Here is a 27971-nt window from a genome sequence, read left to right as displayed (position 1 = left end):
AGAAGTCAGTTCAGGAAAGTAGAATCAATTACAACTTACCTTCACAGTTGAGTAGATGACATCTGATTTTTCAGGGAAAGCAATGTGCTCTCTTTGGGTAGTGTAAGAGTTGTAGATTCAAGCCAGCAGGTAATTTTTGGTGATTCAAAATCCTTTAAAAGAAATTTAAATGCTGGGATGACAAAAAAAGGTACTTGGTGAAATCCTGAGGCTTGATGCTCTTACAGATTTTTCTGTCTGTCTCAGCTGAACAAGCTCCTGCTCCTTTCCTTGGCCACCTGCCAACTTTTCTAATTTAAAGCAACTGTGAGTTTGCTGTAAAACTCTTGCTGGAAGGAACTTGTTTTATACCATGGAGCAAGGAGCAAGCCTGTGCTCCAGCCTGATGTGGTGTGACAGAGTCCTAACAGGACTGGGAGCATAGCCTCCCTGAGGTAATGTTATATCATCTTTGGAAAGCATCATAGGCTAAGCTGCTTCTTCTTGGTAAAAGCACAGGAAAAAGGGAAAAAACCAAGCTGCTTTTGGCATATAGTCCCCTCAGCATGGGATTTGGGAGGAGCAGCATCTGCCTTAAAATGCAGGAAGTGACAGTCTCAAATACATAAAGTGCTCAGGGCTCCCAAAGGAACCTCTGGCCACAAGTCACCAGTCCTTGGTTTTGAGGTTTTGGGCAGAGGCCCGGGGGGCTCCCCCAGGGCTTTCTCTACAGTGTAATGCAGTCTGTCACTAGCACAGGGTGGCTGGGACACCCAAGCTGAGGGTCATAGCCCAGCAAACCACAAACATCTTGGGTTTGAAGAGTTTCAGACTTGGTGCTTTGGGTAGTTTTAAAATACACTCCTGGCAATGATCCTTCCTTCTGAGACACTGTCTGTAATAGAGGCAGACACTTGAGTAATACCGACTTGAAAAACAGAGGCATGGTTTTCAAAGGCATCCACTTACTGGGCATGGCTCAGCTCTGCTTTGCTCAAATTAAGATAGTGAAGCATGTAAAGTGTTGTTCATATAGGAGAGTTGCCTATGCCTATGTCAAATTCCTTCTCACTGCAAGGAATTTATTTCAACCAGTTATGGTTGATTATGGTTGACACACATTTATGAACTTACGGAAAAGGTTCCCTTTTGCAAATGTGAGTTTTCTCTGCAGAGTAGCTAAAAGCAAGCAAACAAATAAACACATGATAAAATATTGTAATTTTAAAATTTTCCAAATTTTAGTCTCTGAGTTTCTCCATGGGTACTATAATAAACTTTTGTTTAATAAATGAGGGTCCTAAAAAGCCCACCTTAGGCTGGGCTCCAAATCTTCCAGCACCTTTGGAAATGCATCCAGCTGACCTGCTGATGCTAAGGGGGCCTGAGGCTTATGTGGTTGTTAGTAAGTGACTTTAGTTTTGTATGCCATATTTTCTTGTGAAACAAATGAAAATGAAGATGGAAACAGGTGTTTTATGCCACTAAAAGAGGAAATTAATTTTCTGTGAAAAATCTAGTCAACATTGGAATGCCACATGTGACATAGCTAAGAAAGACCTTGTTTGTTTGAATGCTCTAATTGAAACTGAAATATTAAGCATTTTATATTTTGAATGGACAATTAAAAAGAGTCCTGTGCATTCAAAAATGTAGATAAAATACCACCCAGTTCTGGGATAAAGTGTTTAAGGAAAACGGAACCTTTTTTTTCCCTTTCTTCTAATGGATTTTCATTCCAGTGCTAGATTGTAATAACCAGGATATAAAAAACTCTATTACAAAATCTTATGGTACTGTGAAAACTTCAATATATGATTTTACAAATCTCAATTTTAACCCAAAATATTTCTATCAGAGTATTTTTATTTTGCACTATGGATCTGCTGGTGAACTTAGTTACTGGTAAGCAATAGTGAAAGTAGAAATAACATCCTATCATGTCGCTTCAATATTCCTGTTTTGTTTCTTAATTTTCACTCAGTGATCATGCATAAAGTATGTTTATTTAGGTACTGTCACCTCTGAAAACTTGGCCCTGCATCCTTCTCGGAATCAAACAGGTGTTTTAAAGATTACCCAGAAGTTTTAAAAATTACCCAAAGATTCTTGTCTTCATTCCCTCATTTGATCTTTCTGATTCTGTTTAGGGAAGCATGAGATGGTGCTTCCTCTTCCTGATGAGTCATTCTGGGGGAAGCAAAGTATGTTGCCCATCACATTGGAAAAAAAGCCCCATGTTTTGTAACAGTCTGTGGAGAATTCTGGTGGGAATGATGAACTTAGGCTTTGCCACGATTCATACCTAGGCCGGGAATCTTCCTCAATGCCATTTATTTACTTGCCTCATAGGAATGTGACTAAGGCTATGTAGCCATTGGTGAAGTAGTAAATAAGATTAATCATACTAATTTTATAGCAGCACAAATTAAAAATCAAATCTTTTTTTAAAGATGTTAACATTTTATGCCCACTAAGACTACCTGAATAGTTTTCTGTGGTCCACAACAACAAGTTAAAGAACCAGCTGGAAGTTCCACTCTTAGGTTACAGGGAAGGAGGCTTAAGGGGGAAGATTCAGTTAAAGCTTTGTCAGGGTTATGAGCTCCAACATAGCAAAAGTTTTGAAAGGGAGAAGTTGAATCCATTTCATTTGCCCAGACTTTCCATACCAGAGGAAGGAGACAATGGTAAGAGTGAAGGAGAAATTGCAAAGTGCTCTGAAAGCCCTGGAGGATTAAATGTTCAACAGAAAACACAGGTTCAATTTTTTTGGAAGAAAGATTTTATTTTATAGGGTTGTTCACTGGTGGTTTTGATAGGCTCATTTTTAATCCCTCTAAAGTTACAATTCTTGGCAACTATTTCCCATTTTAGCCCTTCACCAGAACACTGATTTTCTGGCTTTTGGCTTTGTCTAAAGACACAGCTGAGGTAGGATCAAGCTTCCTACTGGAGCAGTTGAACCAGGAACGGTAACTTGGCATTCATTTCCTCACAGGTACAATGGAACAGCCAACAGAGGGGTTAGGAAAAAAGGAATCAGTCATCTTGGGGAAATTTCAATGGGAAAGAAAATGCCTCTTGGCTCACCTGTGAGTGCAAGTCTTCATATGATCCTGTGTGTGTGGACATTTGTTGCATAATAGACTGTTGCATATTGAAGACCAAACACATGAACGTTTGTATGAGTTGCAGGAGATCACATGTACTCCAAGGAATAGAGCTGTCACACCATTGACAAATTGTGGTCCTCAATCCTCTCATGTGGCAAGCAGCTGATAATTTTTCCTGGTTGCATCTCTAAGTCCCTTCTCTGAACAAAACATTTTAAGATGCAGCAGGCTTTAATAAGTATAAAGGATGTTTCCAACACAAGTATCTGAACCAACAATCAAACAAAATCCTTCATCTGTGAACCACTAAGAAATTGGTTTGTTGGCAGGAATGAATTATGATGTTGTGGCATTAAAAAGAGCAGTATCCTTTGATGCTGGGATTTGGGATTTTCCTTTGCTATGGCTGAATGCGTTCACATCCATTTAGTGCTCAGTTCGACTGACAAGATGTGGGTGTAAAGGCTCACGATTCATCTTGCCCCAGTGCTGAGCCAATGAGCAGGTATAAATGGCACAGTGCATTCTAGGAGGTCACAAAGCTGCTAAAACCAGAAGCCTAGCTGTCACCTCATACAGAAGACTGGCTTCATCCAGGTAAACAAAAAGATGTCATTGTCCAGTGGCCTCAAATGCGAAGAAGAATTGGTTATTACATAGAAATAAGATGCCAAAGAACAAGGAAGTTTTTGCTTAATTTGACGGGTGAGCATTGGGGGATTTTTTTATTGTTTGTTTCTTTCAGTTTGGTTTGAATTTTTTTGGGTCACTAGCTCTTGGCCTCCATGAAAGAGGAAGGGATGGGAGAGCTGAGAGTACTCCTCTCATGGTGACTCCTGACCCATTTTAAGGAACGCTGCTTTTGGATTGATGAGATGCTCAGTATGGCCTGGCAATGTGCCTTTGCAGCCCAGAAATTAGCATAATCAGCAGGTCAAGGGAGCTGACTCTGTCCTTCTCTCTGCTCTGCTTTCGTGAAACCCCACCTGGAACTCTGCATCCAGCTCCAGGGCCCACAACATACAGAGGAGATGGACCTGCTGAAGGGAGGCCAGAGGAGGCCACAAAACTGATCAGAGGGATGGAGCATCTCTACTATGAAGGCAGGGTGATAAAGTTGAGGTTGTTCAGCCTGTAGAAGAGAAGAGTCCAGGAAAGATATATAGCACCTTCCAGTACCTAAAGAGGCCTACAAGAGAGTTGGGGGGGGACTTTCTACAAGATATTTTATGTTAAGAGAGGAGAGAATGGCTTTAAACTGACAGAGAAGAGGTTTGGATATGATATTAGGGAGAAATCCTTTTCTGGAAGGGTGTTGAGGCACTGGCACAGGTTGCCCAGAGATGGGTGCCCCATCCCTGGAGGTGTTTAAAACCAGGCTGGATGGGGCTCTGAGAAACTTGATCTAGTGGGTGGCATCCCTACCCATGGCAGAGGATTTGAATTAGATGACCTTTAAAGTCCCTCCCAAGCCAGACCATTCTATGATTCTATGATTTCCAGTTGGTGCATCCATCCAGAGATGCCTATCCAGTGAATGGCTGAAGGATGGGGACGGATCCATGGGGACAGCTCATGTCCAGATGGCTGCGGGTACTGGGGCTGTGCAACTCAGGGAGCAGCTAAGTACTAATGGATTAACTACACCTGCATTTTTTACCTATGTGAGATGCAAAGTGCAATACCAACAGGGCCTATAGTTTTTCAAAAAATTATAATTTATTCTAAGACTAAATTTTCTAGAAAACACAGTCCAAATCTCATTTACCCAGTGAGATTACCTACCTAAAGATACCTCGTTCTGCACCTCCATTTAATCATTAGTCACCAATGTAAAGCTAGCATGCTGGGTTTAAATCTTATCTGCTTAGAACAGCTTGGAACAACTCTGGTATACTTACTGTTTTGAAATCAAATGTTGTTTGTGGCAAGCAGTACAGCACATTCAATTTCTCACCATCCAGTGGGTCAGATCACCCCAGTGTTAGGGCTTGGAGTCTTAATGGGGCAGAACATTACAGTTCCATTTCCTCCACTACACATATGCAATTAAAATTGTAGTTGCAGTTTCTCTTCACATGCCTACACCTCCACACGATGAGGGTTTTTCCACTCCACCTCCCCTTCCTTTTGCCTTCAACCACACTTTTCCGACAGGAGTCTTAAATACCAGAGCCCAGACTTGCAAAAGTGTTTTGACACCTCAGTCCATCACTGAAAGTCAATGACATTTAAAAGGCACCTGAAATGAGTAGGGGCTATTGCAAGCTGACAATATCTGCAGAAAGCAATGCTTTGTATAGATCTTCTAGTTAATTTTCTGTTTGTTAGTCTGTTTTCCCAAAGCAGAGAGAGTGGCTTTTGTATCAAATGCAGATCAAAGTATTTCTTCTCCCAAAGCTGGACATTTGTGCTTCTCAGAAAGTGCCAGGGTAATATCACTGGGCACAGGTTCTTCCTGAAAGTTACAAGGTCTACCTCCACCTTACTTGAGTGGGAGTTAGGATCTCACATGGGCTGAGGTGAAGATCCTTCACAAGATTAGAGATATTTCATTAAATACCCAGGGTTTTATTTCTCCTGAATCGCCACTAACTGTTCATGATGAAAATAGAAATAATAGACACATCTGTCACTCATGTCCTTTTCAGACCAGTATTATTGTCTTTATCTTGTATGTGGTTGTACAGATGTACCCTTCAGAGCCACCACAGCTTCCTCTGCATGAGGTCTCCACTTACCACTCTCCTTTATTTTGGTACATAAAGAGGGAATAAGCTGCCAGTTCATCTTCTATTCATGTTAGCTAGATGGAATGAAAACATGCTTGGTGTTCAAGATAGTGCAGCAGTAATGGCTTGTATTTATTTCTCCTGCCAAGTGCAGTAGAGCAGCAGCTAAAGATAAGCCTGAAAGTTACAGAAACCCATTAAAAATTAGCACACATACTGATTTGGGAGGATTTGGCAACCAGATACTTCCTCTGATCATTCTGAACACTTTTTCCTTCCCAGGTGCACTGAGTTTGTCCAGGTAAGAGGGCAGGTTCTGCTGGCCCTGCCTGGGTTGCCAGCAGCCAGGCAGCACCTCTGTCATTATGGGGCTTCTCATCCATGCTCTGCTGACACCAGTGGAGTTCCCACAGCCCTGCTGTTACTGGCATGCTGTGGGCAGGAATCTCCCAGCACTACCCACCAAAACATGGAGTCTTAGGCTTCAATTCAGTTATTGCAATGTAGAGCTGTTGGCATTGGAGACCACAAAGAGAGACCCCGACAACCCTCCCGTGCTCCTTTTGGTTAGCTGTGTCCATTGCCCAGGAGCTAAGGGTACACACAGAGGTCATGATTCTACAAGCCTCTCATTTAAAACCTTACAAAGAAGGACCTCTGTAACAATACACAGAAGTTAACAATATCTCTCTACTTGTACACATCAGTCTTCATTTATTTTAAATGTTGACACAAATCTATTCACTGTTGCAAATGCAAATTATTTAGTTTTGTTCTCTTCTGTTTCAATAAGCTAGATCAGGAAAGGAATTTTATCCTATTTTGTACTCCACAGTGCTATGTATGGTGGTCATAAAGAAAACATTACTGCCTTGAACTACTTCTAGTTTCCTTGTTTTGTTTGTTCCGAGAGAAACTTATCTAACTCATTATGCTTGGGCTATCTGGAAGCAGTCTGCAGTGTGCTCACTGAGTGCTTTGACCTTTTCATATTCTGGAGTTGATTGGTTTGGCCATCCATCTTCTTCACTTGTTGAAACCCTCACTTAGCAAAGAAAGGCCAACAGCCAAGTCTGTGTGAAAAATGTAGTGCAAAAGGAATCAATTAAGAACAGGGCATATTTCATTGTATTTCCCATAGATATTTATGATTATGTAAAATTTGAAAAGTTGGCTGAGGTGCCTAGGCTTCACAATTGCTGACAAATTATAATGATACTACAATATTTGAATAAATCTTTTTGGGGAAAATAATAATCTTATGTGATCCCATCACCCCTGTGCAAAGCAGTTAATATTCCTGTTTCTCACAGTGATCTAACTTCTACTGTTGTTCTCTACACTTCCTTTTTAACTCTCTTGCCAATTTCTTTAATTTAGCACAGCTAAAACCAAACTCCATATTTTCCTTGTCTCTAACCTATCATTTTTCCTTCTCTAACCTATCATTTTTTTCCCCAGGAATATGAATAGGGGAAAGAAGACAGAGATAAACAAGCTGATGCAGAGTTAGGAATTTAATCACAGCTCTCAGGCAAGGTTCTCCAGAGTATGCCCACTCCCCTGTGCCATGTACCTGTTCAGATCTCCCACATTTCCAGCTCCAAACTCCTAAACAAATGCAGGGGGCAGTGCTATGTTTATTTTAACACTAGTATTGCTGGTGCTAGGAATGGGTACCAAAGCACATGTGGGAATGAAGATATGCCTACACTGAACACAGGGCTAAAGAGAAAATAAGGTTTCCATTCACTCAGTGACCCTTGGACCCACAATTTCTCCACTGCAGCATGACACAGATGGGTAGAAAATGTCCTTTGGGTATAGCCTGACGGTCAGGCACCCTCCTGAGCTGCAAAAGGTGTAGACTTGAACTCTCTCATGCTCATCTGCATATAAACTCCCCTGGACAAATGCTATATTAAAAAGGAGCCAAGTCCATGGATGTGAAGGGATGCATCTATTCTAATAATATTTTACAACTAGAGAGTCTTTCAAAAGTAAAGGAAGTGCAGAGAACACCAACCTCTCAAACATCTCAAAAATGGGGTTTATGAAAGTGTTTCAAACCTGATTCACCTTGTGCATGTGAGAAAATTAACTGTAAAAGAAACTCAAGCACAAAAAAGTGAATGTTTAAGTGTACATGCAAAACAATTTATGCTGAAATGTTGGCAGACCTGTCCAGACTGAAATACAGCATTTAGATGAGTCCCAGCACAGTTACCCAGTCTCAAAACTCATTGAATTCTAGCACTTAGTCACTACAGAAAAAAAAAAAAATTGGATAAGAAAAGGGTACATACCTCCAAGAAGGACTGGAATTGTACTGATTAGTGGAGTGTGTAACCAGGAAGACAAAAGCATTAAAAAACCCCCCACATTTACTTTATCTGCTGAGAGTGGTTTGTACAAATGGCAAAACTGGAAGTCTCCTATGTGAAGAGGGACAGCTTTTCTATATAATTCAGAAAATGTCCTGCCTTCCAACCCATCCAATGTGTCCATTGATCCATGAATTTCCCAGGCAGAAAGGGCAGCTGCCAAGTGCAGTTCAGGGCTCATGCCATGAGACAGACTTCAGAACTATCTTCAGAACCCAGCAAATATCAGCCTTGCACAGGAGGCACCATATGTCTCTCCCTGACTGCACATACAGCTGGCTTGGGTTTGAAGAAAGCATTATCTGACACCCTCCTGCAAATGATTCAAGGGTTACTCCAGGATAAAATGGCAATTGCTCAAGAAAACCAAGCACTACATATGGATATGCATGTATATTCATTTCTGCTGTTCCTACTCTGGCTGGCTGATAGACGATCCTCCTGGCTGCTAAACTGCTGTCAGAGGCTGGCATTTCTTTTTTTTTTTTTTTTTTTATGCTCTTTAATTTAATGGAAAGAGGATAGTTTTAATTTTTAATTGACACCTTCCTCCAAAGCTTAGACAAAACTAATGCAGGAAGGTTGAAGGTTCATTAATTACAGATGGCCCCATTGTACAGCTGTGGAGAAGGATGCAGCCTGTGCTACCAGCAGATACTTAACTAAAAGGATTCAGCATTAAAAATCATTTATGTTTAGCCTCTTTGGAAAGTCTGGAAAGATCCATGCCATTAAACTTCTGTTCATAAAACTTTATTGTCTATGGATACCTTTCCAAGTGAGTAGACTGCTGGCTCTATGCATTTCCTGACCTATCAAGTTCTCTGACACTAATGGTAACAAAATACAGCCAGTAACTTTCCATAATGAAATTTCTGATTCAGAACAAACTAATCACTGCTGTCACAATTAGCTTGACTACTTAAAGCTGTAGAGGTAGCACAGCAGCAGTGACCAGAATGAGCAATTTATCTTAAAAAGCTGGAGCATTTATTTTTGGTTAGCAGAAAAATCTGTCTATCATGCATTCAGAGATGTACCAGAAAGACCAGAAATTTAAGTTAGCAACTTCCACAGGCACAGCTTAAGGTTTTAATGCCTATCTTAAATCCTCAGGGTGTGCTGCCATGGTGGAGATTTACTGCTACCTCCTGCTACCACTGCAACTGAGTGTTGTTACTAACAGGAGACTGAGGAAGAGCTCATGATGGGCCATGCATGTATGGTTTTTAAATACACAGGCACTGGGGAACCAGCTATCAGTGGATCTTATCTGGCAGTTCCCTGCTGCCAAAAACAGGGTGTCTGCCCCTCAGCACCCTGTCCTGCTCAGCTGTGTGCTCCTGCTGCTGGTCCTCCCGCTTTCTGGACACCTCGCTGGTGGGAGCCCATTAACCTGGCATTCCCAGCATGAAGTTAAATCTTTCACCTGCCTAATTAACGAGTAAAAGTGTCCCTGGAGGACTCAGAGTGCATCAAAGGCGGTGAAAAGGGCTGTGACAGAGCAGGGATGGAGTACTCCCTGCAGCAGGATGCTATAGGGACACGCCCACCCATGTGAGGCAGCATGTGAGACCTGGGTGGCTGAATATGCTGCCACCCCCTGGCATCACCACCCTCTTCTCTGCAGGCTGCCTAGCCCAGAGCAAATGATAGTGGCCTATGCTAGGTTGTACAAGATACTGCAGTTCATGTTTAAGTCCAGTTCAGGTCCAGTTTTCAGGAATGCGGCTGGAGGCAGTGATACTGCAACCACTTGCTGAAACAGGGATGCACAAACTTCCCTGGGTAATGGGGTTTGATTTAGGTTTGAAGGATATATTTAACTGAATTAAAGATACAGGGTCTAGAATCTACTAGGCTCCATTCTAGGTTTTTATTGGAGTGCCTCAAGCAGAAGATACATCAATCTTACAGCCACCTCCCAAGGTTGTGTGGCTCAGCATCCCTCTCTGTGGGAGAGATGGAGGCTGCCCAGCCTGGCTGCTGGAGCACTGACTGGGAGAAAGGTCTTGGAAACTGCTTCTTCCTACCCCACTGCTCTCAAAAGCAAAGCTTGGTGCTTGGGTAAAGCAAAGCATGGTGCAGATGGAGGGAAGGTGCTGAAGCAGCAGTGGGGGGCAGCCCAAAACTGGCTGGTGGAGGGTTGTACCCTTCAGCCAGCCAAGGGTACAACAGTCCGTAGGTGTGGTCAAATGGTGTTTGTGGAAGAAGGAGCAGGAAGGAGAGCAGAGGAATGCTAATGCTTTCCTTGCTGCTGCCAGGAACAAGGGCCTCTGCAGCTTCACTGCCCAGGGATGGAACACTGCCAGGGGCTGGGTTGTCCCCCCTCTGTCCTCGCCCAGCCCCCAGCTCGGCCTTCACCTCTTGGAAATGAAGGTACAAATGTAATGCGAAGAGCAGCAAGGAATTTGAAAAATCATAGAACACAGCAGAAGCTGGAGTGGTAACAAACCCAGAAAGCTGCAAAGACCATCACAGACATGCCCTGTTCCCATCTAATGCTGGGAGCTGTTAAACTACTTCACTCCAGCAAAGAGAAGAACATGCATCATCAGATTAAAAACTTGTCCGTGCTGGGATATTGAAGTCTAAAAGGAAAAACCTAGTCTTATGTACTCTTATTTTTTTATCCTTGTGTCTATGTTTCCTAACCCATTGCTAATTCAGACCATCTATAGTGAATAAGCAGATCAGTATTCTGGAATGTGTTTTTAATTACAATCTTGTTTCTTTCTAATGATGAAAAATGAGGATATCCTTTCTGTGTCCCAGGTGACCTGTTTACTAAAGGGTTTCTATTTTAAATGTTTCCAAATATCTTTTTTCTCTTGTTCCAAAATGTCCCTATTCTCCACCCCTTATATTTTCTGGACATGATTTTAACTCCACAGCAATTAATTTTGCTGTGAATATATTATCCTCACAGATATGAGAGAAACCTCCAATTTCCGCAGTGCTGTTTTCCAAAGTTTCTTGAAGTTTCCTAAGTGACTCCAGCCAAACAACCCAGCAGTATTAGTGCTGCAAAGCAGAAGAATTACATCATTAAGAATTGCTAAGAAAACATGGACTTGATCTCTTTTTTTCACTAATGTGTTTTTGTGCCTTTTTGTGGCATTTAAAAGGGCTCATTAAGGGTTGCTCTGCTAGTACAGAAAGACCTGAGTGGACTCACACGTAACAGGCTCATCTTTGAGAGACACAATTACTTTGGCTCCCAAATGGCCCCAGTGCAGAGAGAATGACCGTGGCTTTAATGATCGTTCTTTGATATCCTCTCTGCCACTAAAAGCCTGTTCTTTGAGTGAGAATGGAACACCTGAAAACTGGAACGACTTCTACAGGACATTTTTGCTATTTTTACCAGATCTTTTAAACAGCAACCCCCACCTGGACAGGATGTTACCCTCCCAAGTCAAGCTGATAGTGAAGCCAGCAGGGAGAATCCCACTGGCATGAGGGACAGTGAGCTGGGATGGAGGGAGGAAGGGAGGAGAGCATCCTACTGTGCCTAGATGTGAACTTCCCTGGATTTGCTTGGCCATCCAGACCTGGCACCACAGCAAGTGGCACCAGAGCCAGAGGTCATCACGGTGAGGGACAGGCTACTCCCATCCCCAGGTTCCCTCCTGATGCCAGTTCAGTGCAAGGAGAAACAGTAAATTTAGGATGGGTTGAGATACAAAATGAGTTTGAACAGTGCTTGAAAGAAAGAGGTAATTTTTTCCCATAAGTTCTTGGTTAAAATTAGTATTTTTTTCCCCCTCCAACATAGCACAAGGCCTCAGTGCACCAAGGAACTCTATACATATTCCATAGAAAGGGAGCATGGCTTGGCCTTTCCACTTGTACACCACCACATACACAAAGAGGTAATTCTCTTTCTGACCACATCCCTCTATTTTCTACATAAGCTAAACTACTCTTTCCATCTCTGTGCTAGAATTTGTGTATGTATGGTTTTTACCCACAAACAAGGAATCTCCTATTTTCAAACATCCTTGTTTGATACCTTTCAGTATGGGGCTGAAAAGTCTAGATAATAGTTTTGCAGCTCATGGATTGTTTTGATTTATCTGCCAATTGGGAGAAAAATTTGGCTAAGTTGCTTCCAAATACTTAATTTGCTTTTCTCTCGCTCTCTTTTCTTTTTTTTTTTTTATTTTTTTAAAGCAAAAGCAAAATTAAAAAAGGAGGAGAATGCAAGAGTTGCTTTGAGTTGGAGAGAAATATTAATTTTTTGAATACTGATATTAAAATGCAATTAAACAAAAAATGTGACTGTCATGAAGCGTGGGATACAACTCATTCTTCTGCTTCAGAATATCTGAAAATATCCTGATGTTCAGCTGTGATAATATCCTTGGGTGGATCCTCTGAGTCTTGCTGACATGAGTTAAGCTTTACAGACTAGGTAACAAGATTATTTTATCATTGAGAGGGTGAGGACACTCCCCAGCGAGGGGGGAGGCTCCAGATCCTAGTCTCTCTATGAGTCAAAGAAAATCTCCATATGAGTTCACAAATTCACATCTGCTGCTTCTAAATTATTTTATTTAAGTTATTTGTTCCCCTCTTCCCTCCTCATAGAAAAGGCATAGCAAATAGAATAGCCCGCTTAGCTGTACTCCATAAAATCCGTCTCTTGGTTTATTCACTTCTAGGGAAAGAGAAAAAAAGGATGACAATTGCTGTGGTCACAGTTGGATTCCAGGTGAGAAGTGATCGAATCTCTGCTCCCAAGCCTGTCACTGAGGGAGTGCCTGCTGCTGGGCAGCGGGGAAAGCGCGTCTGCAGCAGGAGTTGCACCAGGGAAGGGAAGATGTGAGCTCCGGCGGGGCCGCGTGGAGATGTGAGGATGGGGGATGCAGGGATGTGAGGAGGTGACGCGGAAAATCCTCACAGCTCCACAGGCCCACACACCTCTGCCCGTGTGCCTGAGCCTGGTTCCCTCTGCAGCCGCCCTCCCCACATCAGCCATCCAAACAGCTCTTCCTGGCGATGAATTAAACCCGTCAGAAAACAAAAGAAAGAAAGAAAGAAGCAGAACCAGCGGAAGCCTGGCTGTGCTGGCTGCAGCCCGCGTTGCCCCAGACGGGCCGGGTTCAGGGACGCCGAGTTCCCCGGGCGAGCTGCGGGGCCGGGCCCACAGAAATCTTTACCAAGGCTTGGAATGGAAACTCCTCCCGCATTGCCATGCAGGCTGAGCAAGGCACATCACAGGGAATATTCTTTCTCTAGGACAAGTCAAAGGACTTTCCGTGCCCGGAGGCGAGAGCGGCCCGCCCCAGAGCCCAGGGCTCTCTCGTTCTCTTGTTGCCCCCTGGTGGCCCCTCTGGGAACGCACCGTGGCGCCCGGCCCGCCCCGCTGCCTCAGCGCTCGGCGTCCCTCGCGGCTTACCCAGGGCGCGGCACTGCCGGCCGAGCAGCCTCAGCCTGCCGGTGATAAAACTAATTGCCTGGTTACCGAGCTCTTCTAAAAACTCCTCCTTCATCAGTAGGGATTTTGGTACCGATGTTTCACCCACTTAACCTGCTCAGGGTGACACTCCTGCATTGAAGACATTGAATTGTGTCAGGTCAGAATGTGCCCTTCTTGGTTTAACACACCCTTTAGAGCACTCTTTGAGCAGCATGACCCAGTGGGCTGGCTTCAGTATACACCCCAATATTCAAATTACTTCTGTCTGTCAAAGAAAGGTTTAGAGTTTTTTTTCTGAAGCCAGGACAATCGTGAATTTTTTTCTCCAGGACATCAGTGAAAATGGATGGAGCTGGTCTGCCCTAAAACAAGCTTAGCATTACAATTTCTTGGAATAACTTCTGTGCATTTGTAAGGACCAAGACTTGGAGTCAACTCTGCCAATAAAAGAGGCAAGCATATTTTATTAGGGGTATAACTTAAAGCTTAGAGATCTTTCATATAAAAAAAAAGAACCCTCCCCACCTACAATTTATCAAATTTTGGAAAAAAATCCACTTTTTTGTTAAACTTGACTGAATATGGGAAAAATCCCTCCACAACCAGACTGTCCACACAGGTGGTACGAGGTTTGGCTGTGGGAGGGAAGGATGCAGGGTGTCAGGGTGAAGCTGCTGTGAAACAGGAGACCCAGAGCCTCCCAGTCCCATAGCCCCCCTCCATGGCAAAAGGAGTAGGAGCTCTTCGGTCTCCTGTTCCAAAAGCTAGCTTGGCTATCAAATATTTCTCTCACCAGTTGTCCCCTGAGGCCATGTCTTGGCCAGCTGAACTCTTGAGTGCAGTGTTGCCTTCACTCCCTCTGTGCATGTCTTGTCCCTGCTGGAAAGGCTGCAGAGCCCCTGGCAAGTGATTTTGGTGAGACTTTGATTCTACAGCAGAGGAGACTTCAGTGCTAACTGCGCTAAAGCTCATGGAAAGCAGTCACCCAAGTAAGCCAGCTGGCATGGTGTCCTTTCATTTCTGCGGCTGGCAGCCAAACTACCTTGATGCACCAACACTATCTTCCACTTTCATGGCTGAGTAGCAGACCTGGTCTATAAATAACACAAGGTAAGATAGCATTAAAAGGATGATTTACATCTGGATTTCCACTATGAACCAGTGAACCCAGCTGTTCCCAAAGTCAGAGAAGCTCTTTCACAGAGGTTTAAAAAGAATTGTTGCAGCCTCTGAATCAGAATTCAGACCTAACAACAAGCTGAAAAACAAATCAATAGACCCAAAAGAAATTCAAAGCTCAGATCTGAGCCCTGCTTTATGCCAGGACAGAAGTGAGATGAACAAAGCCAAACTGGCATTTCAGTCTCTGGCAATATCTTCTACACTTACAGGCCTTAGGGAGTGCCTCAGGTCAGATTGAGGAAAGTTCATTAATGTGCCCTTCTGGTGGGAAGCTGCAGCTCCTGGGGCTGTGCAAAGGAGAAAGAAAGGACCGGGGAGCTGACAGATTCCTGCAAGGATCAAGAGGCATCTGCTGGGCTGGGAGAAGGAAGCAAGTTAAAGTTGCAGAGGAAGGAAGAGAGACATCTTAAAAAGGATTTAATGCACAGGGAAGATAGCAGAGCTAAACCCAGGCACTGAATCCTCTGATGCAGTAAGAAACAGGAAAGTACATAGTCCTTAACATTGCAAACTAGTCTGGTAAATTAATTCCTCATTATGGAAATGGATATGACAACACAATGAGCTTTGACTAATAAAAAAAGATAAAGAACTGGTCTTAGCAACATCACTGAAATGGGTGAAGGGTGATTTTGAGCATGCCCTTGGGTGCTCAGGCACTGGCCTTGGATGCTGGCTGTATCATGGTGCCTTGAATGTGGGTAAAAGGACAAGATCTTTATATTTTACGCATCTGCCTGGGGATTTGATTGTGGTTTTATCTGGTGAACCACAGGGCCGGATTTGAAGTGTGGAACTGGGAAATTTTATGCAGAAGATGCTGTTTTTATAATACAAGGTAAAAAGAAAGCCAGGGTATATGGCATGTGGTTTTTGTTTTGTTTTGTTTTGTTTTGTTGTTCTTCTTTTTCTTGTTGTTTGATGTTTATTTTGTGTGTTTGGGGTTGTTTTGTTTTGTTTTGTTTTGTTTTTTAAAACCCTTGCAAAGGAATATATTCCTCTCTTATTTTGTTAGCATCTTCTTTTTTTTTAGAGATCTGAGATGCTTATCTCCTGTGATATTTCCAATAGCAGTTGCATGATACATCTCTGTCCTCTTGCTGAAGGCTGTGATGTAATTTGGCTTGCCATTTCACTTCAAGAATGGTCTTAATGTTTCACATTTATTTTTAAAGAAAAATATTTCACTTTGAGCTTTTGAATGTTTCACTATTTATTTTTGGATGTACAGTTATGGGAATCCAGTACCTGTTCAACCACCTGCCAGTACCTGAAAAATCTGAGTGGGATCAAATCCACATTTTACTTTAGCCATATCAAGCTCCCAGAACTCTGTTGCAGTTTCTTCTTACAAAAAGTTGAATTAGCAACATAATATAGAAAATTCAATAATTAACTTATTTTTGGAAGTGGAATTTTGAGTTGCAATTATAGCTAATTACTGAAAAAAAGCACAACAGTTTGACCACAAGACACATAATTTAAAAAATCAAACCTCTAAATGCAGAACAAGAATGTTATCTGCCTTTTTGGATGTAAGTAGTAAGATGGAAGAAACAATATGGTTATCAGTTTACTGCCCATTTGCAATAACTGAAATGCCGTTTTTAAACAAAAAACATACTAGTGTTGTAAAGCAGCACTTTCTTCACACTATAAATGGAGTGAATTAAGTGCTGCTGAGGTTATTTCCATATAGACCTAGCTCATGGGCAGGCACAAGGGGTGGGGACACAAAGGCTTGGGGAGGGAAGATGGGATTGAACTTCAGAGGAAGGAGCCAGGAAAAAGATGCAGAAGAGACTTGTTTTCATTGGTGTGCAGGATTAAAGCAGCCATAGGCAGACTGGGAAGTTGGGTGCTGAAGTGCCTATCACAGTACCCAAACACTTTATGGCCATTAATTTATTTCTCCTCAGAACATCTCCTGTAGGAGTACAGTGCTGCTCTCCTTTACTCCATTATTTTACAAATGAGCAACAGAGGGAAGGAGTTTCACCTGCAGGGTCAATCTGCTCCCCATCACTCCCCCCATGGCCACTTCACTGCTGGGCTGCTGGGGAAAGGTTAGTGTCATGTCCTACTACCTCTGGGAAGAGAACAGGGAAGTGAGGGGCACTGAGCACAAGACATGATGGGCATAACAGTCATTTAACAGCCTGGAGCACCCAGAAAACAGTTTGGGATAGCAGGACAACAATTCTTCTTAGGGTTGAGCCATCCTCCACTGCTGGGAGATCTGTAGGATCACCAAGTGGGAGACACGATTCTCACAGCTCTCAGCCTGAACTGTGATTATGTTCAGATCTATACCTGTCTCTTTCTTTCTTTGTTTTGGTCTGTTGATGAGGTTTTCTGAAGCTCCACAATAGTATGATATTTGTCTGAGACAACGATAAAAGATGTAGCATTTGTGAGCATGCAACTCTTTTAGCATTTAGCTTAAAATAGTGATTAAATTAATTAACATATATAAAAGCCATTCAGTTAAAACCTATAAAAAAGCACATCCCAAACACATCCTCTATAGATCCTTGAAGAGTTTTTTATTAATGTTGTGAAAGTAGCGTTCCAATACACTTATTTTTTTGCAACTGACAGACTATTTTATGTCCAAAATAAATAAATCAAAACTAGAGAAGTGTTGTGCAGAGGTGAAAGCTCAGGTTTTACAGCAACAGCCTGAGGTGTATGGCATGATTGCAGACACCCTACATCTGCAGAGCTAAACACAGCTCAGAGCTGCAGAAAATTTAAGGATGTTTTTATTTTGAATAATTATTTTGTTTAGCCTTTGAAGTGAATGTTACTCCAGAAAAAGGCAGGCATTTATCAAAAGACATATCTGATTTTCAGCAGTAGATGTGCAGACCTGTGCTGTACATTTCATTTTTGTGTTGAGGGTTTATAGTAGCTGCTTTGGTAGGACATGCCTAGAATATATGATCAAACCATTTGCAGATCCAATTTAAAAGTGTTTTGCGTCATTCTTTTGTCTCTCTCACTCATCTGGTCATTTGGAAAGCTTTCATTCGCACATTTACAAGTAGTATAAATTTTTTTTTTCTTTTCTATGATCTCCCCAAACTAGATCTGATTATTGCTACTTACATTTGATTTAGGCTATGATTATAATACGAGCACTTCCAAATATGCAAAATTCATGAATTCAGCTATTCCCAACTCCAAATGATAAAACGTGAAATACAATATATGTGAGTCTTCATTTCCTTCTAGCTTTTGAATATTTCAGATGAAATCAGCCCATATTTTCAAGCTTTTCTGTATAGCCAAGAGTGCTAAAGGCTTTCTATCCTCCAGGCCGATTTGTTCTCAGTTTTTCAAGCACAAATGCACACAGTAAAGAATAGGCCAGTCAAAAAGTTGCCAAAAATCTTTGTGAACTGTATGCAGTCTCCAAGTAGTGCAGGAAAATAACACTATAAAAACTGTTACTAAATAACCGCAGAATAGAAGCTGTGTAAAAATATTCACATCCCAAAGCCAAACATACTAAACTCACTGTTTGGGCAGAGAAATGTTTGGCATCATTACTGAAAAGCACCAAAAAAAGAAAGAGAGAAAAAGGAAACTAATTTCCCTATTGGATTCTTTCCTGCTTGTTGGAAAATCATATGAGGATGTGCTTTGCAGGTGTAGCAGCTAAAGCTTTGGTAAATTAAACAAACTGTTGGCTTGAAGGAAATTCATTCTGCAAAAACAGGAACTGCAGTGGTTTCTGTTTCTGTCTCACAAACCCAAAATGGGAGCACAAAAAAAATTGTCTTAGAAACCCAAAATGGGAGTACAATGTGTTCTCACACGAAAGCCTGGAAATGCTGCATCCCTCTGAAAGATGTGAGTGCACTGTAAGGCTGGAGTGGGGACACATACATGTATGAAATACCCCATTTTATTTTTTGCTGCTCCAAGCTGGCTTTTAATTCAAACGTAATTTACGGGGACTGAGGATAAGGTTTAAAACTGACAGGCTGTTGAATCCTGAGACATTTCCACCCACTCTGTTTCCACTGCATAAATCAAAGCCTGCCTTTGTTCAGCAGCAGTATTGTAGCAATGTCTATGAGTTCAGAGCAGTGATTGAGTTATCTTTGAGGTAGCTGCCCTGAAATAAAAATAAAGAGTAAATTCCTCTGGAGTGGAAAGTCCATGTGCCATGTGCCATGTGCCTGGTTCAACAGGCACCAAGCGGAGCTGCAGGCATGGCTGAACTCTCTGTTATACCAAAACAAAACTGGTCCATCTGCAGCTCGAGCTAGGGAAGCATCAGGCAACAAACAGTGCAATCATCAGCACGCTGTAGTGGCTATATGTAATCTGTAGATAAAAAAATCTATGGTAAAAAAGTGGGTATCTATGTACAGCACAGAATAGCACTAAAATGAAGACTCTGCTAAATATGAAGCAAGATTCTTGGCTTGTAACTAGCTGGTTGGACACCTGGCATATCTCAGGGACCATTGCAGCAGCATCAAGGTTTTGTGGGGCAGGCAAAGATCAGCCATGTGGCAATGATTGTATGATTGAAATATCATACAATCCCACAGGCAATGATTGTGGGGAGCTTTCTTCCTTTTCTTCCTTAACAGGAGAAGCTGCCTAGGGAAAATATGAGCATGTTTGAGAGAGAGAAGGGGAAAGCAGTGATAAGGAAGGTCAGCATTGCTGGAGGGCCAAGGGCTGGGCTTGGTGCTGCAAGGGGGTCATTGCAGGGAGAGTAACTGAGACTGTCTGCACTGCAAGGGATACAGTGGCTCTGCAGGGCCCTCCTGCCACTCTGGAGATGCAGTTTTATCTGGGGATAAACCAGATCTCTGAGGGAGGGCAAGTAATCCAATAACTATAAGATGAATTACATGATGAACTGCGACAGTTATTATGTTTGTAGTATATGTACTTCCATTATAGCTAAATTAATTGAGGTAGCTGTATGATATGAGCAGGGGTCTCAGGAATTAACCTAATCATTCAGATGTGACCTCTCTCTCTAATGCTCAGAAATTAGCAATACATCATTTGTTCTTCTAAGATCTGTGGTATCTTAATCTCTGTCAGTGCTTACAAAAGCAATTGTAATTGTGCAAAATAAGCAAAAGGAATGGATAACACTATTCAGACCAGAACTGTGGTGGAATCACTTGACTCTCAACAGATTTTGGTTTAAAGAGCTGAAAGGTTCTTCTTTCAGCTCTTTGGGCTGATCCATTCAGTTCTTTGGGAGCCATCCATTCTCTAGCACAGGTCAGTGTGAGACACTTGCCTGTACAAACCTTGTCATGGTGCCAGTGCTGATGCAAAAAGGAGGGGCTGAAATATTGAGAATACTGAGGAATATTACTGTCCTGTCTAGGAATGGAGGTGCACCCCACCTATGTCAGCAAGACAAAAGAAATCTGCTTTTCTGTGCACTGGAATTTTCCTGAGCTAGAGATCTCAGTTTGGTTTTATAACCAGGCAGATATCAGTAACCTACATCTCACTAAATAAAGGTTTTATCTTCTCTTTTAAAAGGTTCTCTATATTTTTATCTAGGGACTGAAGCAGGCAAAATGAAAACACTGAAAACAGCAAAGAGAGAGAAAAGGCAATTCTGGAAAAGTGCTACAAGAGCTTTTCCTCAATGCAAGCATGTTTTTTCCCCTGATCTTTAGCTTCTGCACCCAGTTACCTGATTCTGCCTCATTTCAGTATATTTCAGAAATAAAATCTGTCACAATATTTCCTCTCCAAGTGCCACTGTGTGTAGGTTTAAGCTCCTGACAGGTGTATGAAATACTAGCTCCACCAGATGCACGCAAACATGGAAGCTTTAAAATGGCTCCACAGGCCACAGGCCCACTTCGCCACGCTGTGTCACCGGGGACAGGTGTCCTTTCAAAGGTTTACTTTTAAAAAGAGAGGCTGGTACTAGTGGTGGCATATTTAAAACTGCTGAATGATTTTTTAGGCAGGGAATGCTGCCTGAAACCTGCATCTGCAGGGCAGGGAAAGGGGCTGAAGCTCCTCCTGCAAAAAAACTGTGTCAAATCACAGGTATCTTAGCTGAACTTTATTTTCAAATACTTTAATCTCTTTCTTGGAGGCAAAGTCAAATCCTCCCTCCATGGCTTTGATCTCAGCTGCTTTTCTGGAGTGTTGGCTGTGAAACATAAGCAAAGATGAGGGGAGATGCTGTCCCTGTAGTGGAGCAATCTGGGTTTTCTCCCAGTCATATGCCCTGCAGCCCTGTAATGCATTTCCTGCTTTCTGTGTATCCATAAAATGTTTTTACTCTTGCATGAAAAGTAATGTTAAAAAGGGTGACTCCTTTTTGTTTAGCATGGACCCATAGAATTTTGGCTGTTTTGCTGGCAGTGGTAGCATGTCAATCTGCTGGTACCACAATTTCTCCCTCTTGGTTCACTTAATTTTCTGCTTTACCTTTTCTGTGGCTTTGCACCTGAGGATTTTTCTAAATAAAAAAAATATTTTTAAGGGCTGAAGTGCTTACTGAAAGGTCTGTAATTCTAGCTGATACATCATTCCTGTCACAGAGGAGCTGTGAGAGAGTTATCACAAATGTTGATGGTCAGCACTGGGTGGACCCAGCTCCTTTGTCCTTGGTTTCAGCAAACCCCATCTAGCTGGATGCTCTTCTGCTTTTAGCATGCAGCACACTAGCAAAATGCATCCAGGGACTTTTCCTGACACTGCCATTGCTCTTTAGAGACAGAACAGAAGACGCTGTAGCACAAGGACAGTCAGAGGGGCAGGGCAGGACTGGGCTCTCTGTCCACCAGGAGATGGCAGTGCATATACTGAGTTTGGGGCTTTTCCCCTTTATTTCTCTTTTACAGTTTCCCTGAAAGAAAATGGTTCTTTTGAGGACAACAGACCCGTAACATTTTCATTGCTATTTGGTTTTCTTTTTTTTACATCCTTCCTACACCTCTCTCTGCAGCACAATGCCCCCCCACCCCCCACACCTTCTGGTCACCTTTCAAGTCTCAGTGGCTCAGCCCTACAGACAGGCACAAAGCATTGTCACAGATGCTGAATACCAACACTGGAGGAAGAAAAGGAAGAGAGGGCGACCCATTTTGAAGTTAGCAAGCAGTGTGTGCACAGGCTTGATCTCAGTGGTTTTCTGCCCATGCTTTCCTCAAAGAAAAATATGCCCTTGTAGGAAAATTGAATTGACATGTAGCTTCTAGGCTTCATCCTTGACATTCTCAGCTGGCCAGAGGATGGCAGGAGACACAGCTCCTTGCCTGTGTCAAGCCCATGTGCCTTTGGGCTATATAACTCACAGCACTCAAGTCTCCTACTAAGGACTGACATTTTCTGCTGCAATGTCTTCCATCAGAGGGCTTCCAAAAAGGGTACATTAACATATGAAGTCCCATAGATTTTGGAAGGACAGAATGAGACAATAGCTCAGAAAGGGACAGTTTTCTACACCTGCCCCGCCAGCAATGCTCATGGAGCAAAGTCCTTGTGTTCTCCCTTTCCTCACTATTTTGGAGCAGACTGTCAGGAGTTTTGTGCCTTCTGCACTTACTGATGAGAGGCTGTTCAATGAATTACAAATAGATTCAAATGCCAGAGCTGAAAAGGTGGATTTTTTTTGGAGGTAGTGCCATAAATAAAGGGACTCCAAGTCCCTGTTTCATATAACGCTCCAAGAACTTTCTCCTGTTTTGCCCCAGTTTTTCACTTATCCTATCAAAACATTTTTCTAAATAATTACAGAGTGTTAAAAATGGATTGCTGTGCCCAGGGGAATTTGGTCTTTGTTTGCCAGGAACAATTAGGCCAAGAGACTGTGTGCTCAGCATCACGAGTGGTGTTTGAAGGAAAGAGCAAAGTCAAAAGCCTGTGTACATCACCAGAGATGCTCTTTTTTCAAAGTGAATTTTTATTGCACATTGTCAGGGTTTCAGGAGACACTCCTGCACATTCTGCTCCTAGGGGCTGGGGGAAAAGGAGTAGTCTCCTCATCCCAGACAAATGCACATGCTGTTGTTGACACAAAGGAATTTCTATTAATCTTTCTGGAAGTGAGCTCTTCAAAAATATTTCTTTGCTTCTTAAGATGCCACTTCCAAACAAGTACTGGGTTTTGATTACAATAGTCATGTTCATAACTGTTTGCACTTCAATGGCATTACTGTGCCTCCTCTGATAATCCCTGAGCCCTGAGCAAACACAAACCTGGAAATGTTCAAAGCATCCTGCTGTCATCAGTGTCTCTGCAAATTGATTTTCCTTTTTAGAGAATCCTTTTTGCATTTGGTGTGCCTGAACAATCTGTTTCCTACTGTAGTGTGATGCCAGGTGGTAGGAAGATGAAAGATGGACTAAGCACACCTAGTTTCCTCTAGGAAAAAGGAGAAACTGGCCTAAGCCCACAGCCCCCAGGAGAAGTTCAAGACATTGATTTCCCTGTGGGTTTGCCAGGTTGAACCTCCTTGCCCACACACGTGATAAGGGCTTGCTGGAGTTGGAAAGTGGTTGGGAGCTTTACAAAAAGTAAGGCCATGCAGTAGTTGTTCAGCAAGACTTGAAAGAAACATGAAATATTTAAACAATACACAAACACACAAATACCTTTGATGTGATTTTTGCTGAATTTATTTGCTTCTCAGCTTGATTGCAGTCATGTCGCAGGCAGCAAAGAGCACATGGCTGCAAGACAACCCCCCTAGACTTTACATCAAGGCCACTTTGCATAGTCCTCTTATTTCTCCTGCTTCCCAGGCCAAGGTTGTGAGGGTAAATGTGTGTACTATGTACACTGAGAAACAAAAGATATTTCAATCATGCAATCAAACAATTGTCTAGGTTGACTGTTAAAATCATTGAGTCCAGTCAGGTATGTGACTGCTGCCTATGGACTCCAAAGTTGTTTATGGTATGAAAAAAGCCAAGTCAAACCCATCTGTGTACATTGCATCCTCAGCAAAGAGCAAGGCAGGTCTCTCCCATCCTCTAGCACTCCACCCTATGTGTGGATTTCTTTTATAAATTATTTCTGGATGCCTTATATTCACGTTAAGTGGATTCTGAAATATCTGTGCACACATTAATCTGTATCTAATATGTGTGTGTACACATACAGGGACTCCAGGGACAAGTGCTTTCCACCATTTCCATCAACCCTCTCCCGTCTAGTCTCTCTGGTTATTTGTTACTTTCACTTGCTGTTCGTTGTCTTAAATTAAACTGTAAGCTTGTCCTCACAGGGATGTCTTTTATTGTGGGCTGTTGAAAGGTTTTGCAGAGAAACTGGAGCAGCAGATAGAGCTCTCCAGGCACTACTGAAATAATAATGAAGTAGTTTCACCAAGGTTGGACGAGAGAGCGTTGTCGGCTGCGTCTGAATTCTGCTTGTCCCTGAAAATTGCTTAGGTAATAAGATAGCTGCTTTAGAATTGCTGGGGGTATCCCACAGGATTCTGCTTTGACTCTGATTTCCATTTGCAGCACATGTTCTGCCATTTGGCCAGCACCATCCACCCGTGTGAGCTAATTTAAGGTTGCTAAACAGATGACACAGAACATACATCTTTTATATTTGATCTCTGCACTGGTGAGTTATTTGACTGATGGTTAATCTCAACTTGTAATAGGATTTGCCTACACTTCTTGAGAGTGAGATATTGGTCTTCTTTAAACCACATCTTGGGGGAAGCATGCCTGGGGGAGAGGTGGGGGTGTTAATTTGTGTTTTTGGCTTCTTGTTTTTGTAGGTTGGAACCAGTGCTGCGTGCCTCTGTGAAGAACAACAGGGCCATCAGCCCAAGGAGCTCACCTGACAGAGGTTCAGCATCTTCCAGCTCTAGGGTCATCCCTGCACCCCAGCAGGGTGAGGAGCTGGCTGCCTGCAGCTGGTGTGGGGCTGGCTGGGCTCAGCTCCCGTCCAGGTTGGTGAGTGCTCTGCACCTGTGCTGAGCTCAGTGGCTGGCCAGCCCTCTGCGTCACTTTCTGCCTTCCTTTGTACACATCAGAGTGTTGACCTGGTGACTATCTTCATGCTGGGGGGCTTTTCTGTGCCTCTATCCACTTCATCAAGGACAGTGCTCAAACAGACAGCTTTGTGTATTGCAGTGTTTTACTCTCAGGGCAGTCCCCATTCCCAACACTATGTGCCCTCTCTGTGCCTCAGTCTGCCAGCTATGCTGCTGCATTTTCTCCCCTTAGTCCCTTCATATCTGCCTAGCCTCTCCCAGGGGTACAGAAGAAACAGCCTAGGGATTACACTCTGCAAGGAGAACACTCAGAGCATCCCACCTTTACCTGCTGTAAGGTGGGAAAAGGTGTCAGCCCCCAGAAAAAGAAAGGCTTCTGGTACTGGCTGGCAGCCCAGCTGGATCCTGGCAGAGTGGGCAGAGGAGGGAGCTGGCAAGCACTGGCTGCACCCCCTGCACCCATGCACCCTCCTAGCATGCCCAGAGGGGAGAATATTGTACTACAAGACCATGGGGACCATGAAAACTCAATGCTTCTGGTTGTGTGACAACTTGTATTGATACTTCAGTTGCTACGGTCACATAGTCCTCAAATGACATCTGCAAGTGCAGGACAACAAAAAGAAGCCTAAACATGGATGTCCACAATAAAAGGTCTTGCTCACACAGACAAAACCTTCTACACATCCTGCAGCAGCAGCAAAGCTCACAGACAGCACTGGATGGTGCCCTGGAATGATGCTCTGTGTTCTAGGTGAAGTTGGTTTGAGGTAGGTGCTAATTGCAAGTTTAGAAGGTTTGTCCAAATTTTCAACAGCGTAATACTATGCCAGCATGAAAATCTGTTTATTTCTGGTGCAAGTCAGCAAGTAACTTCTGATGTGTTGGGTAAGAGCCAGACAGTGTCAGTAAGAAGCACAGTGAGGTCTGTGTCCCTCCCACCTCTCCTGAAGTGCTCCCCACCTTGGTCAAAAGCCAAGGTGTGCCAGGCATGGTGGGGTTCTTGTCCTGACTCCTCCTCATGGCACCTGCCGGGGCCTGGATGCCTGTTGTACATTAACATGTACTATGGAAGAAAGGTCATGTGTGCAACCTGGTGAAAAAAAAGAACACCAAAAAAAAACTCACTGAGTCATCTGTGCTAAGTGTGTCAGGCCTGAGCTGACCCAGTTTTCTGTGGAATTGTTAAGGGCAGGGTCATCCCATGGGGTGACATGCTGCTACAAAGGATGCCGTTGAGCTACACACAAGAGATTGATTAGCAAGATCCATGTTACAAGGCCTTGATTTGTCTATCATCTGATCCTTTTTGAATGTGCTGTCAAGGAAGTTGATTTCAAAATGATCTCTGTATTGTTTGGGTCTGCTTTGGTGTAGCTTGACATTCAGGATTCCTTTGCAGGCAACTGTGCAGAGCAGGGAAATCTATGTGAAATGCTTCCTACTGGAGTCACCATCTGGCCAATATTCATCTTGTTTAGTGAAATACCAAGATATCCGTAGAACGCAGGTGTTAATGCTGATCATAAGGCACAAGTGACCGCAGTAATAAACCAACATGCAATGAAATGTAATTAATGCACCTGGTGCTTGGGTTTGAAAAAAATTTCAGTGCCTTTTTATTTTCCCTGAACACTGAGTGTATTTTCATAGTTGGAATGTCAATCATCAGTTCTCAACCAACCCTTTAATTATATTAATTCTCTTAAAAAGTGAACTATAATGTTTTTTAGTAAACAATATTTCATAATTCAGTCATCAGGAGCAAAGTGCAAACACACATGAAACTATATACTGCTTAGTAATATTTTTGTGGCATGAAAAAACTCTTGTCCTGTTTCTGTCAGTCTGGTTCTGCTGCTGGCAAAGGTTTGTTTTCAGCCATGTAAGCCTTGTCGATATGTTCCAAGTGTTTGTGAACCAGCTGGAACAAGTGAAAAGATCCCAGGAAAAAAAATAAATTATTAAAATTTCTATCACTGGATTTCACAGTGTGCTTTTTATCTCACCTCTGTCCTGCATTAGTAATGAATGCATTTCTGTAAGGTTAAAAACCCCCAGGATGGCATTTGTTCCAAGCAGACCAAAAAAAAAGCAACTCCACACTGGAAATGTAGATTATGTGTCTGTATTTCTGAGTTCCAGAAAATCCCATTATTTTTAAATGTCCTCTCAGAGCAGAGATCAGACCCAATCTCATCAGTCAGCTGGTAAATCCGAAGCAGACAGGGTATTGTGGAGAAAAGGAGAGGTCAAAAAGTCAAAGAGAGGGGTCATGGGCAATTTTTATTTTTGCATGGATATTTCTCAAGGGTGGTCTGAGGGTTGTGAAGAACATAAATCTGTGGGGATACTTGTACACTGACAGAGAGGGATGGTCACACCAAGTGACTTCCCAATCTGGTGCTCTTTAGCAGGGACTCAGAGTGTGCTGCCTCCCCAGGGAGATGTCTGCTGCTGACACTGGCATTGCTCAGTCCCTCTCCCCAGACCTGACACAGGTACAGATCACATTGTGTTCTGCCACCAATGGCCACTGCTAAGCCACAGGGAATGAACTGCTGGCAAGCCAGGGCCATGGGCAAGGGTCAGCCACCAGTGGCCACTCATGAATGGGTTATTCCACCACCTTTACAGACACTGGCTACACTTTCACCTTCATCATTGGGCCATCCTTGTAAAGCAGACTTTGGCTCCCAGTCAGCAAGGACAAGCTGCTGAGGGTCACTGCCAAGTGACAGAACACCCTGTTGTCACATAGCTGAGGGTACAGCCAGGACCTCTGAGGTGTGCCCATCTTCTACAAGACAAGAAGGAAACTGGGAGAAGGATAGTCCACGTTGCTGCATGCTGCTGAGTTTTCTTGTGTTCAGAGAGAGACAAAGAAATTAAGGAAATCTTGCTGACCCCAGCTTCTCTTACTGCCTTCCTGTAAAGTTGCTTTCTTGGCAAGCCCTGTCCGAAGGACACAGGCAACACTGGGGTGGGAGTGTGGCAAGTGACAATGAGTGTGCATATTCACCTGGTGGGACAGGGCTGCAGAAGGGCTGATGGAGATGTTCCCTCCTGTCCTCGCCTGTTGCAGCATCCCTGCAATCCCTTCAATGACCTGGGTCAGTTTTAGGAAACAAACTACTTAGAGTTGTCCTTGATGCTTCCTGAGTTTTTTACAGCCACCATAA

The 27971-nt window shown here is 43.0% G+C and overlaps 1 protein-coding gene and 1 long non-coding RNA gene across 4 annotated transcripts in view; one reads left to right on the top strand and one right to left on the bottom strand.

Moving 5' to 3' along the window:
• Positions 1-567, bottom strand: part of C1QTNF7 (C1q and TNF related 7) — a 57315-nt gene extending 56748 nt beyond the window's left edge. For all 3 annotated transcript variants that reach the window (XM_085577727.1, XM_085577725.1, XM_085577726.1), the window contains exon 1: positions 40-567. The gene's annotated coding sequence lies outside the window, so the exon portion shown is untranslated. The remainder of the gene's footprint in view (positions 1-39) is intronic.
• The window catches only part of LOC146767543 (uncharacterized), a 44156-nt gene extending 17391 nt beyond the window's left edge, over positions 1-26765 (top strand). Inside the window, exon 2 of the long non-coding RNA XR_014954741.1 lies at positions 24571-26765. This is a non-coding gene — a long non-coding RNA (uncharacterized LOC146767543). The remainder of the gene's footprint in view (positions 1-24570) is intronic.
• The last annotated feature ends 1206 nt before the right edge of the window (positions 26766-27971 follow it).

Source organism: Lonchura striata, chromosome 4 (assembly GCF_050655825.1).
Source record: "Lonchura striata isolate lonStrDom1 chromosome 4, ASM5065582v1, whole genome shotgun sequence".
Taxonomy (NCBI): Eukaryota; Metazoa; Chordata; class Aves; order Passeriformes; family Estrildidae; genus Lonchura; species Lonchura striata.
Note: the sequence above shows the minus strand (reverse complement) of the source record. Positions and strands in the feature narration are given on the sequence as shown.